Source organism: Mastigoproctus giganteus, chromosome 4, assembly GCF_048544385.1.
Source record: "Mastigoproctus giganteus isolate SK-2022 chromosome 4, ASM4854438v1, whole genome shotgun sequence".
NCBI classification, from domain to species: Eukaryota; Metazoa; Arthropoda; class Arachnida; order Uropygi; family Thelyphonidae; genus Mastigoproctus; species Mastigoproctus giganteus.
In genome coordinates this window covers 237,103,921-237,117,987 of record NC_143578.1, presented here as the reverse complement: position 1 = coordinate 237,117,987, position 14,067 = coordinate 237,103,921, and positions in this window count along the sequence as shown.

Below are 14,067 nucleotides of genomic sequence, written 5' to 3'. Positions count from 1 at the left end.
AATACTTCCTCCGTAGCCGAGTGGGCAGGAGCGGGAGTGCAGTAGCACACGCTCTTTGAGTAGACCGGGGTTCAAGCCCCTGACTGCTGAATACGGTCGATCTGCCAACCCGCACTGGACCAGCGTGGCAGATTATGGTCCATTTCCCTCAGCATGAATTGTTGAGGAGGCTTCCATCCTGCAGTGGGTTGATAATGGCTGCACTTTACTTTTTTTTTTACCTAATACTTCGTAGGTCTTCCTTTTGCCCTCAGTACAGCACTATCCGATGGGGCATTGACTCAACAAAATGTTGGAAGCATTCGGGAGGTATGGCCAACCAAGCTGTGTGTAATGCGGTCAGTAATGCAGGTATAGAGGTGATTTGTGTATCCAAACACCTGATATGCCTATCCATAGTGCCCCACAAGTGCTCTATGAGATTGACAGTCGAGTTCGGAAGCCAGTCGATATGCTGGAAGTCAGAACTGTGTTCCTCAAACCATTCCTGCACAATAAGTGCCCGATGGCTTGGTGCATTGTCATCTTGGAAGATACCATCACCATTCGGGAAGAAGTGTAACATAGTGGGGTGTACAGAGTCAGCAAGCAGTTGACAATAGCGGAGACCACTGATATGTTGTTCCACATGCACCAGGGGTCCAAGTTCATGCCAGTGAAATATGCCTCACACCATACAACCGCCTCCACTGGCCTGCACTTTTGATACCATGCATGACGGATCAAGAGCCTCATGTTGTTGACTCCAAATCCGTACATGACCATCCACGTTGTGGAGTAAATAATGTGACTCATCTGACCAGCACACCTTCCAGTCTTCTAACGTCAAACTTGCATGCTCTTTGCACCAGGTGTGTCTTTTACGCTGATGAACCTTGGCTAGGAGAGGATGCTGTAGGGATCGTCTGCTGGTATAGCTCATACGTGTAAGTGTGTGATGCATGGCCATGCCAGATATTGTTCAGGGCCTATGTTATATTGGGTAATCAACTCTTCAACAGTGCTGTGCCTGTACGAGTCATCGGACCCGGCGCTCACCTCTAACATCAACCTTTTACTAACCTTTGCACTTTTGTTGTTGAGTTGTTGTTTGATCATTTTGATGCCAGTCCTGGTACACTTTAACTACAGTGGCTCTCGAACATCCCACCATCTCGAACGTTTGGGAAATTGAGGCACCAGCTCGTTGAGCACCCACAATCTGTCCTTTATCAAAGTCCAATAAATCCTTCCCTTTACCCATCACACTCGGAATTTTACTACCTACTGACACCTTATCTATGCTATGTAGGTTGACTACCTCTGCACTCTCGTACCTCGTGATCAACAGGTCGCATTCAGTTTCCATAGGGGTGGTCATAATTCAGTGATCACTCAGTGTAATTGCTTTGCAAATTAACAACTGCATGTTGACATGTGTGATGGAGTTTTTAATTCACTTGGATGAAAAACCACCTGGCTTTAAGATCCATTTTTTTCATACTTCACAGAAGAAAAACCAGATATTTTTTTTCAAGCAACCTTTTGTCAGCGGCTCATTAATTCAGCCATAGTGAGAAGAAGGCTCCAAAATGCCTTTGTCTCACCCAATCCAGATTGACCAAATCCTGTAATTTTTTTGAATTTGATTCATAAAGGTCAAGCTTGGCAGAGAAGCTGTTAAATCACAAGTTTGGAAATATATATATATATATTTTTCTTTTTTTTTTCATTTTTGCACACCTGAGGTAATGGAAATGCATTCAACGTTGTGAACTTAAAAACATGATCATCAAACTTTAAATTTATAGGGGCAAGCAGATAAAACGAGTGCACAACACCCTCTCTTGTTAATATCTTCTAATCTTCTAATTTATATGAGAGAACATTTTTTATCTTTGATTAAGCCCATAACAAAAAAGACACCTGCACTGTAAGAAATTTTTAATCAAAAACAAAAGTGATATAGTAAAAATGCCAGCCCAATGAAAAATTGCAAAGCTCAATTCTTACACAAAAAAGATAAAAGCAAAGGCAAGATAGCATTAACAATATTTCTGTGGGCCAGCTCCAGGCTTGCAGGGCTTTTGTTTCTCAATTCCTGTCCCACAAACAAATCACAAATCATTGCAAAGCTCAATTCTTACACAAAAAAGATAAAAGCAAAGGCAAGATAGCATTAACAATATTTCTGTGGGCCAGCTCCAGGCTTGCAGGGCTTTTGTTTCTCAATTCCTGTCCCACAAACAAATCACCTGGAAAAATATGGACAGATATAAATCAAAAGACTTTTCGAAAAACAAAAAAATCCTCTATGAGATTTGTAGGGTAGAAGTAATGTCTGTGATGAGGCAGGAATCACTTGGAATTAGTAGTGTCACCTCAGTTTTTTAACAACCGGCTCTTTCAGTTATTCTTTTAGAGTTTTGCAATAAGCAAGGCTGGACCTGGGTAGAAGAATTAATATTGGAAAAAAGATAGGAATTCCTGCTTGGATTGGGAGGGGGGACATCAAAAAACATTAAGCTTGCTACTTAGTGCATCAATCTGATATTATGGAGGCACTCTGTCACGAATTGTGTTGGTAATGTACTACTCAAAATATGTTCCATGAAAGAACAGAACATGATATAACAGAATGTGAAAGTACAGAATATGAAGAAACAACAATGAAAGATAAAACTGTGACAGAACAGAACAGCGAAGAAACAGAACTGTGACAAAAGAGAACTATGGCAAATAGAACCATGACAAATCAGAACAGGGGAACAATAAAACATTTATTATTGTCGTATCTCTATATGTTGTATAAATTTTTAATCATGGCAGGTTGTCCATTCGGCATAAAAACATCAATGTATAGTTCTACAACATTTAAATGAGCAAGTCCTTCACAGATGGGATAAAATTTTTTTGTTCTAGCAAAAATACAAATAAACTGTGTGCCTAAATTTCCAAGAATACTAAGTAATTACAGGGGTTGACAGTTTTCTAGATTTGTCTTTATAAATTTAAAGAATCAATTTATAAAGACAAATACTTTTACAGTTACGCACCAAACAGGATAAACACTTTTCAAATGTGCCTCTGCATTGCAAGTTGTGAACAACTCATCCCAGGTAGGTAGATACTTCTTAAGAACTGAGCAGCTTACCAGATTATAGGATTACCAGGAATAGGTACCCTTTCACTCAACGCCCCTAATGCAGTTTCTAGTAAGTTTGCAATATAACACTTTTACTTAGTTTCCTTCTGCATCTTCTGTTAGATATTTCGAGTGGCATTTGAATTTTTGTTGTGAAAACATCTTAGCAATTGTATCGCCAGTTTGCCAGAATAAAAGGGTGATCCATCTTCCACACATTCACTGTAGACATACAATTTAATCGCAAGGTAAGCATTCATACGCGTTTATGATCATATTACTTGACAAGTACAGGTCACTGATGAAAAAAAGCCGTGAATTAGGGTTGAAATTGAAAGTGTCTGCAATTCTGCCCAGACACGATAGGAGGGAGTATATGATGAGAGCCCTGTCAATCAATTCGGCCCTGGAAAGATTGTGCAGGGCTCAAGGGGTAGAATTTTTTTCAGCCTGGTCTGTACTTGTTAACAGGAGAGACTGCTTCTACAGGGATGGGATACACTTAAATAGAAAGGGTGCAAGAATGTTTGCTGATGCTATCGAGGCAATGTTAGGTGGGTCGGAAAACTGCTAGATTGGGGGGATACAAGGACTAATAGATTAACAGTAGCCACTGGCAGAGGTGAAAGTGATTCTTGCACTGCTTCTATTGGAATGAGCCGCAGCCTGGAAAATAAGATGCAGGATATTTCAGAGACTGCTGGGAATCATTGGGGTACAAGTAAACACATGGGTTGTGTTAGGGTAGCTAAGAAAAAGAACAGGTGCATGTATACTTGTGTGTACACCAATGCTAGGAGTTTAGTAAATAAATTTGATGAATTTGAGGTATTGCTCAAAACATCAAAGGCAGATATTGTGGGGATTTCAGAGACGTGGTGTCACACAGATATAAGAAATGCAGAACTGGAATTTGGGGAGTACAATGTCTACAGAAAGGATAGACAGGATAGGAAGGGAGGAGGGGTTATGCTATTAGTTAAAAAACACATAAAATCCAAGGAAGTGAAGCCAGTCGACATCGCTGGACAGTGCAGTGTCGAGTCAGTTTGGTGTGACATAAGCATTGGGAGATCAAAATTGAGAGTAGGAGTGTGCTATAGGCCTAATGACTCTGATGAGTATAATAAGAAACTGTTCGGAGAAATAGAGTGGGCCAGTAAATCAGAGAGTCTTATAATGGGGGATTTTAATTTCCCAGATATTGACTGGAATTTGGGGGCTGGTCACTCACACAGTAGCAAGGCTTTTGTGGATTTATTGGATGATTGTTTTCTACATCAGCATGTTCGGGAGGCAACTAGAGGGAGTAATACTCTTGATTTGATTATCAGTAGTGATTCTTCATGCATTAAGAATCTGCAGATAAATGAACCACTTGGTGGCAGTGATCACAGTGTGCTGAAGTGGGAGTTACTCAAAGAGGTAACTACCATTAGGGGTAAAGGGAAGGGGTATTGCTTTCGTAAAGGCGACTACAATGGACTGAGACAGTATTTAAATTCTATACAGTGGCATCAACTGATGATATTGCCAACAGCAAATTCAAAATGGGAAGCATTCAAAGAACTTATCGTGGAAGCTACTAGGCTTTACATACCAACTAAGAAATATTGTTCAAGGTTTAGGCCTAAATGGTTGTCAGATGAACTAATGAGGCATATGGCAGAGAAGAAAAATGCATGGGATACATACAAATTAACACGTGACACGGACGCCTATGATAGATACAAGTTGATCTGTAACCAAGTTACAAAGGAGGTTAGGCAGGCGAAGGCAGATTACGAGAGATCCTTGGCAAGGGATGCGAAGAAAAACAGCAAAGAGTTCTTTACTTATGTAAACTCTAGAAGGAAGGGGATGAATCAGATTGGTCCACTTGAGATCGATGGGTCAACTGTTGATGACCCTGCTCGGGTAGCTAACAAACTAAATGAATATTTTGCATCGACATTCACACATGAGGAGTTATTCAGCGAGGGGAATGCCAGAGGTGTATTGAACTCTAGCAGTAAGCTAGAGAATCTTGTAATAACTGAGAGCAAAGTGGAGGAGAAATTGTTGAAGATAAACACAAGAAAGGCACCTGGGGTGGATGGGATCTATCCAGTTATATTAAAGGAGGCAGCAAAGGAAGTAAGCAAACCCTTAGCCATAATTATGAGAGCTTCCTTGGACTCAGGGGAGGTACCCATTGACTGGAGATGTGCAAATGTGACCCCAATTCACAAAGGGGGATCAAAGGCTGACACAAGTAATTATAGACCTGTGAGTTTAACTTCTGTTCCCGGAAAATTAATGGAGGCACTGGTGAAAGAAGCACTGCACGATCATCTAGACAAGACTTCAGTTATAGCTAGGACACAGCATGGTTTTGTTAAGGGGAAGTCTTGCCTGACCAATTTGATTGGATACTATGATGCAGTCACAAAAGAACTGGATGCAGGGAATAACTTTGATATTATATACTTGGATCTTAGAAAGGCTTTTGATACTGTTGCACATGGAAGACTGCTGCACAAATTGGAGCAGTGTGGCATTGGAGGCAAGTTGCTGCTATGGATAAAGGGGTGGTTGAGGGGGAGAAGACAGAGAGTGGTAATCAATGGACACTGCTCATCGTGGACTAATGTTATTAGTGGAGTCCCTCAGGGTTCAGTATTGGGGCCTTTATTGTTTTCTGTATTTATAAATGATATTGATGATGGTATATCAGGCTTAATGTCCAAGTTTGCAGACGATACGAAGGTTGGCAGGGTTGTCAAGGACACTACTGACACTATGCTGCTGCAACAGGATTTGGAAATGTTGAGCAGATGGGCTTCGAGGTGGCAAATGAAGTTTAACATTGACAAATGTAAAGTACTACATATGGGAAACAGCAACCCCAGAGCAACGTATCAACTCTGTGGTACTACACTGACAGTGGTAGAGAATGAAAGGGACCTGGGGGTGGTGGTGCAGGCAGATATGAAGTTCTCTGAGCAGTGCAGACGAGCTGCAAGAGTAGCTCATGGTGTATTGTCAATGATATATAGGAATTTTTCTAGCAGGGATAAGGAGGTGATTATTCCCTTGTATAAGGCAATGGTCAGGCCACACCTAGAGTACTGTATACAGGCCTGGAGGCCTCATTTCAGGAAGGATGTAGAGCTGCTGGAACGAGTACAGAGAAGGGCAACTAGATTGGTGAATGGGACAAAGGGGTTCTCTTACGAAGAAAGGCTTAAGTTTTGCAAATTACAGTGTCTGGAAACTAGGCACCAGCAGGGTGATCTGATAGAGGTGTACAAAGCCTTGAATGATTTGAGCATGCTCAATGCTGATGGGATTCTTCCTCTAGCTCAGAAAAATCACCTGAGAGGGCATAAATTCAAATTGAGGAAAGACAGATGTAGGATAGATGTGCGGAAATTTGCCTTTAGCCAGCGGGTGGTTGGTGGGTGGAACAGACTTCCATCCCTTGTCGTGGAAGTTGATAGCCTAAATAAGTTTAAGGCTCAGCTGGACAGGTATTTCGAACGAACAGAGGGGTGAAGTGGAAGTGGTTATTTTTATTTATTTATGTTACTTTTTTTTTTTTTTTTTTTTTTTTTTTTTTTGGCTGATGCTGCATAAGCTTGCTTTCTTGCATCAAATGCCTCTACTAATGCTAATGCTAATGCTAATGCTAATCAGCGGTTACTTATCTGCCCATATAATCTACTAGTTAGTTTAGTACTATGACAAAGCTTGAATATAAAATTAATTATAAATTTATTTTTTAACAGATCTATTATCATGGAATTTTCACTGACACAGAAAGGAAATCAAGTTCTACTGTACCAAGGATATGAATATACTAAGTATAGGGAAAACGGGAGTGGAGTGATTACCTGGAGATGCAGAGTCTACTTTGCCAACAAATGCTGGGCATTCTTGAGGACACAGGAAGAAAATATCATTGGAGAGGTCCCACAACACTGCCATGATTCTAATCTTCAAAAAGCACAGGCAAACATTTTAAAGGCTAAGATGAAGCAAGACATGAAGGCAGTTGGTGCAACTCCGAGGAATGTTATGGGAAATATTTTATCAGAAGTGAATAGGGATGTTTTGGAACACTTACCAAAGCAATCCTCACTCACACGAAGTCTTTTTAAACATAAAGAAACTACTTATATTCCCAATCGAGCTACAACTGATTTTCCTATCCCAGAGAAGTATGCTGACCTCATTTTGTATGATACGGGAGGTGATGACCCAGAAAAAATATTGGCAATTGGGAATGATGATCTGCTCTCAGAATTAGACGAAGATGTCATTTATAGAGACGGAACATTTGATAAAGTACCTAGCATGTTTTATCAGCTGAATACATGGCATGCTAATTGGCAATTCATATCCTCCATGTATTTATTTTTTTTTTGCAAAAAAAGAATATGGATACATACAACAGAATGTTTACCATATTGCAAAAATTGGTGCCCATTATAACACCCCAAAAGATTCTGCTGGAATTTGAAAAAGCATGTATGTCTGCTGCTCAAGTTGCTTTTCCACAAGCAGAAGTAAAATGGTGCTACTTTCACCTTTGCCAGAGTGTTATTAGGAAGATTAACAGTGTTGGCTTGAAGGAAGTGTACGAGTCTGATATTGACATGAAGTTGAAACTGAAGTCCCAACCTGCTCTCTCCTTTGTGCCAATACCAGATGTAAGAACTGTCTTTGACCAACTAGCTGCCACATTTCCAGATGAGGATAACTACAATGAAGTTCTCACATATTTCTTCTCAACCTGCATTGAAGGAGTTGCAGGAAGATCACCTCTTTTTCCAATTAGAATATGGAATCATTTTGAGGCTGCTGCTGAGAGATGTCCTAAGATTACAAATTGTTGTGAAGGTTTTCACAACACCTTAAGCTCATTGTTTCAGAGATTAGCATTAGTAGAGGCATTTGATGCAAGAAAGCAAGCTTATGCAGCTTATGCAGGAGATGTCCTAAGACTACAAATTGTTGTGAAGGTTTTCACAACACCTTAAGCTCATTGTTTCATTGTAGTTACCCATGCATTTGGAACCTATTAGATGGATTAAGATGAGATATAGCTTGCCATCAATTATTATTAGCCAATGCTCATACACGTCGCTCAGAATTCAGAAAAAAGAGGTATGAGACCCTTTGTAATCAAGTGGCAATAGTTGTGCAGGAATATCAAAATTAAGAAGATAAATTGAGGTTTTTACGCCGAATGGCCAACCTGCAGTGATTAAAATATTTTTTTTATATATTTTTATTTTATATTTTGTTTTATATAGATAAATAGATTAATAAATAGATAAATACATAGATAAATAAATAGATTTTATATAGATAAATATCATTAATAAATAGATACGACAAAAATAAATGTTTTATTTTTCCCATGTTCTGTTTTGTCATAGTCCTGTCTTGTCACTGTTCTTTTTCTTCACTGTTCTGTTTTTTCACTGTTTTGTTTCTTATTGTTCTGTTCTGTCACAATTCTGTTTCTTCATGTTCCGTTTTTTTCCTGTTCCGTTTTGTCATGTTCTGTTTCTTCTGGTTACCATCAAAATAAAATGCATTGCTCCAGTAGAGAAGTATAGTTGGTCTTTTATTTAAAATGTGTGCCACTACCTAGACTTGGGCTTCAATCCTTTTTTGGGATTGCATTGGTTGTTGGACCAGTACAGTAAAGACTTGGACAAGCCAGTCACAGGAAATAGCTACAATATGTGACATTCCAGAAGATGCAGTAAATAAAATGGTCAGATTTATCTATTGCATCTTTCACATAATGTAGATATTTCCTCTCAGTGAAAACCTGGTTGTTCAGATCTTCACTGTGCCTGCCTTCCTGCCCACTGATGAGATCCTAATTAAGGATTGGAAGCAGAGTCTGGGTAGTGGCATACACATTAGCATTAGTAGAGGCGTACGATGCAAGAAAGCAAGCTTATGCAGCATCAGTCAAAAAAAACCCCCTCGCATTTCACCCCTACATTCATTCCAAATGCCTGTCCAGCTCGGCCGTAAATTTATTTAGACTATCACTTCCACAACAAAAGATGGAAGCCTGTTCCACCAATCAACTACCTGCTGGCTAAAGGCAAATTTCCACACATCTATTCTACAACTGTCTTTCCTTAAGCTTATGCAGCATCAGTCAAAAAAAACCCCCTCGCATTTCACCCCTACATTCATTCCAAATGCCTGTCCAGCTCGGCCGTAAATTTATTTAGACTATCACTTCCACAACAAAAGATGGAAGCCTGTTCCACCAATCAACTACCTGCTGGCTAAAGGCAAATTTCCACACATCTATTCTACAACTGTCTTTCCTGAGTTTGAATCTATGTTCCCTCAGGTTCTTAATCTGAGCAAGAGGAAGAATCCCATCAGCATTCAGCTTGCTCAACCCATTCAAGGTCTTATACACCTCAATCAGATCACCTCACAGGTACCTACTCTTCAGGCACTGCAATTTGCAGAGCTTAAGCTTTTCTTGGTAAGAGCATCCCTTTGTTCCCCTCACCAATCTTGTTGCCCTTCTTTGTACTCGTTCTAGCAACTCTACATCCTTCCTAAAATGAGGCCTCCAGACCTGTACACAGTACTCTAGGTGTGGCCTGACCATTGCCTTGTACAACGGGTTAATCACCTCTCTGTCCCTCCTAGCAAAATTCCTATATATCACTGACAAAACCCCATGACCTGCTCTTGCAGCTTGTCTACATTGTTCAGAAAACTTCATATCTGACTGCACAATAACTCCCAGGTGGTCTTTTTCATTTTCTTCCACCCGAAATGTAGTATCACACGGTACTTTTCTCTCAGGTTATTGCTACCCATATGCAATACTTTGCATTTGTCAATGTTAAACTTCAGTTGCCACTTCTCAGCCCATTTGCCCAACTTATCTAAATGCAGTTGGACTAGTGTAGTGTCTTTACTGTCATTAACAACCCTGCCAACTTTTGTATCATCTGCAAACTTGGACATTAATCCTGATATACCTTCATCAATGATATTGATGAAGGTATATCATATATATATACACTTTCAATAACACAGCGGTATACTCTTCCACGTGGAACAGTGAAATATTAGGGAAACAGTGTGGAGTGCCCAATATGATATTGATTCACTAAGCAGCAAACTTATTTACTCAACCCTACATGCAGCATTAGGCTATGTACATGAACAAAGCTCATGGAGATAACAGTTTACATTAAAAATTTCTTTTTTTCTAACAAGGGTTTTTTTTTTCATTTAGTGTTTCATTACATGTTGGAAGATAGTATACTAACTTAGCTTACTAATTATACATCACATGATTTTTGTAATCTTATCCTCACCTCAAACAGTGCAAATACCTCATTGTTTAAAAATATAAAATGCCCATGTATTGAATCACATCACTTCCTTCCAGGTAACACAGTGATAATGATTGCAATTCTCCAACACCATGTATCAACTGTGCCTTCAAATTCTATCAAAACAGGATAAATTTTTATATATGTTGCCAAGTTAGTCAATTCAGGGTAAGAGTTGCACAGTTCTCTCCTCTCTGCCATAAATTTGGTTTTTTCATCCAGCAAAACAATAATATGATTATAGATTGGCTTAAATTATGAATTGATGCCTCATATCCTTAATTGTTTCAGTTCAAAAACATCACCACACACACAGCTCTTTCTTAGTACTGCAATGTCCAGTAGATGTAAAAGGAAATTAAGTTATTCTTTATACAATGAAAAAAATAGAAATAACGATAAAATTTTCCAGTCACATCCCACTTCCAGAATGTGCCAATATGTAATATTGCTAAACTGCTTACCCCAACCAACTTTGAAGGTAGTTTGTTCCAATTATCTCCTACATGCATACCAAAAATAAAGTTGATGAGATTGGTTTTCTGTTACTCCCAAGATTTGTGTCCCCTGGACTTCATGAGTAGCAAATTTGTATATTCACTATCCTCCCCACACTGGGTGGAAAGAACCTCAATCTTAATTCCGTCAATGACCCTAGGAATTTTAATGGAATTTTTTCCCAACAGAGTTGAATTAGTCAGTCCCATCTGAGAGCAACATGGTATTTTCTCCTGGAAATGCAGTTTTTATCCAACAAACAGTAAATTTACCATGGAACACACACACATTTTACATATTTCATACATGGAGAAATATGGCCTAAAGTTACTGACCTGCCAAAAACCCAACAACAACCAACCAAGTGTCCCTTGATTGTTTTGTCACCTACCAGTGCATTTTGTATCATACTCATTCATTTTTATTTGAGAAGTTTGAACATTAGGATAACCAGTTTTACTCGATATTGGAAAAGTTGACTTCATAAGAAGAAACATTTATTGACACTGTTCAGATAAAAACACTTTTAATCTTTTCTCTTTCTATCAAGGGGTTTCATATGCGACATACACAGTGATCACTGAATTATGACCACCCTTATGAAAACTGAGTGCAACCCGTTGACCACGTGAGGTACGAGCGTGTGCAGTTAGTTGACCTGTGTAGCATAGATAAGGTGTCAGTGGTTCAGTAGATAGTAAAATTCCAAGTGTGATGGGTAAAAGGAAGGATTTATCGGACTTTGATAAAGGACGGATTGTGGGTTCTCAATGAGCTGGTGCCTCTATTTCCTAAATGGCTGAACTGGTGCGGGTGTTCGAGGGCCACCATAGTTAAAGTATACCAGGACTGGTGTCAAATGGTTAAACAATGACCTGAAGTCAAAACTGCAAAGGTCAGCGAAAGGTTGATGTTAGAGGTGAGTGCCGGATCTGACGATGCGAACAGGTGCAGCACTGTTGAAAAGTTGACTACCCAATACAACATGGGCCAACCCGGAACAATATCTGGCATGATCATGTGTCGCACACTCACATGTATGGGCTATACCAGCAGACAACCCCTACGGCATCCTCTCCTAACCAAGGTTCATCGGCGTAAAGGACTCGCCTGGTGCAAAGAGCATGCATGGTGGATGTTAGAAGACTGGGTGTGCTGGTCGGATGAATCACGTTATTTACTCCACACCGTGCATCGTGTATGGATTTGGCATCAACAACATGAGGTTCTTGATCCATCATGCATGGTATCAAAAGTGCAGACTGGTGGAGGTGGTTGTATGGTGTGGGGGTATGTTTCCCTGGCAGGAACTTGGACCCCTGGTGCATGTGGAACTATATATCAGTGGTCTCTGCTATCGTCAACTGCTTGCTGACTATGTTACACCCTGCTATGTTACACTTTTTCCTGAATGGCGATGGTGTCTTCCAAGATGACAATGCACCGGGCCATTGGGCACTTGATGTGCAGGAATGGTTTGAGGAACACAGTTCTGACTTCCAGCATATCGACTGGCCTCCGAACTCGACCGATATCAATTCCATAGAGCACTTGTGGGACACTATGGAAAGGCATATCAGGAGTCTGGATACACCAATCATCTCCATACCTGCATTGCTAGCTGCTTAAATACAGTTGGTTGGCCATACCTCCCGAACACTTCTGACATCTTGTTGAATCAATGCTACATGGATAGCTGCTGAACTGAGGGCAAAAGGAGGACCTACGAAGTATTAGATAGGTGGTCATAATTCAGTGATCACCCAGTGTATATTATATGGATAACATTTCAGGTTAAAAGTATTTAAAGAAAATGCATAAAACGATGTTTAGTGTTCTATCACGTTTCCTGAGATTTCAGTGGCTAGGACCTAAAAAAAAAAGTTACTATGTGGTCATTCTCCTTTGAACCTTTCATAGTGATCATATATTTTTTAGATGCAGTCTTCAGACTTCATTATAATAATCCAAGTTTGGTAGCACCATCGCCTTATATAGAGAAATAATGACATCCTTCTACATACTTTCAATAGTCTCGCCCTCGGGTAGCAGGTGGATATGATCACTTTCCATTTCACAGTAAGTGGAAAATGTCTGGATTAACCTCATAAATGAAGCAAGAAATTTTAAATGGTATTTTCTCAGAAAGTGATTCAATTAGTCTCAAATGAGGGTTGCTTGGGTTTTCCCTACTGGAAACCCATTTTTTTTTTTTTTTTTGTCTGGCATCCACATAATTCATAGGTAATTTACAGACATAAGGCATGGCAATTTATAGACATAATGCAAGGGCATTTTTAAAGTTAGTGGTAGTAAGACAGGTTTATTTGAGGAGTCTGGTAATATGTTACCTTTCAATATAATCCTCATTGGATTAAATGACTTGCCATTAATACCACAATGTGTTGATTCCTGCTGCGATGAAAGTTTTGTCTGGGATAGTTTTTGCCAGAAATGTGTCCACTGCAGCAATAATGTCACTGTTGGTGGAAAAATGGATTAGCCAGTTATTTTTTGAAATTAAGAAATAGGCAAAACTGCGATGGTGCTAGATCAAGATATCCGAGCGAATATGAGGGTAGGGCCTACTAAATTTCAAGCCACACTCAAGTAGTGCAGCCATGGAAATGACAGACTTCAGAGCAAGTATGTTGGCCTGGTGGAACAGGATTCTTTTTGCTGAGTTTTCCTCTGTGTTTGTCTTTGATGTTTTAATGAAATTATGTCACAAGTTCTGCGTAATATGCCCCTATGAATGTCTGGCCATTCTCATTGTAATCGATTAGCAAGACATACTACACAAAAATAGCACTGCACTTATTTCTGGTCTTTTTACAATATTTTGTAGCTCATCACAAAGTAACACAGCGGAGTTAAACTAACTTTTAGGGGCTGCCCTATGGAAAATAATGCGTCCATGTTCACATACTAGCATCAATCTAATAATGATCTAAGTGCATTCCTTATAATTTTATGCACTCACATGCTACCTTTTTTCAGTATTACCAGACCTTTTATCATCTACTCTTTGCAGATCATATAGCAATTATTTTACAGCAGTCAGAC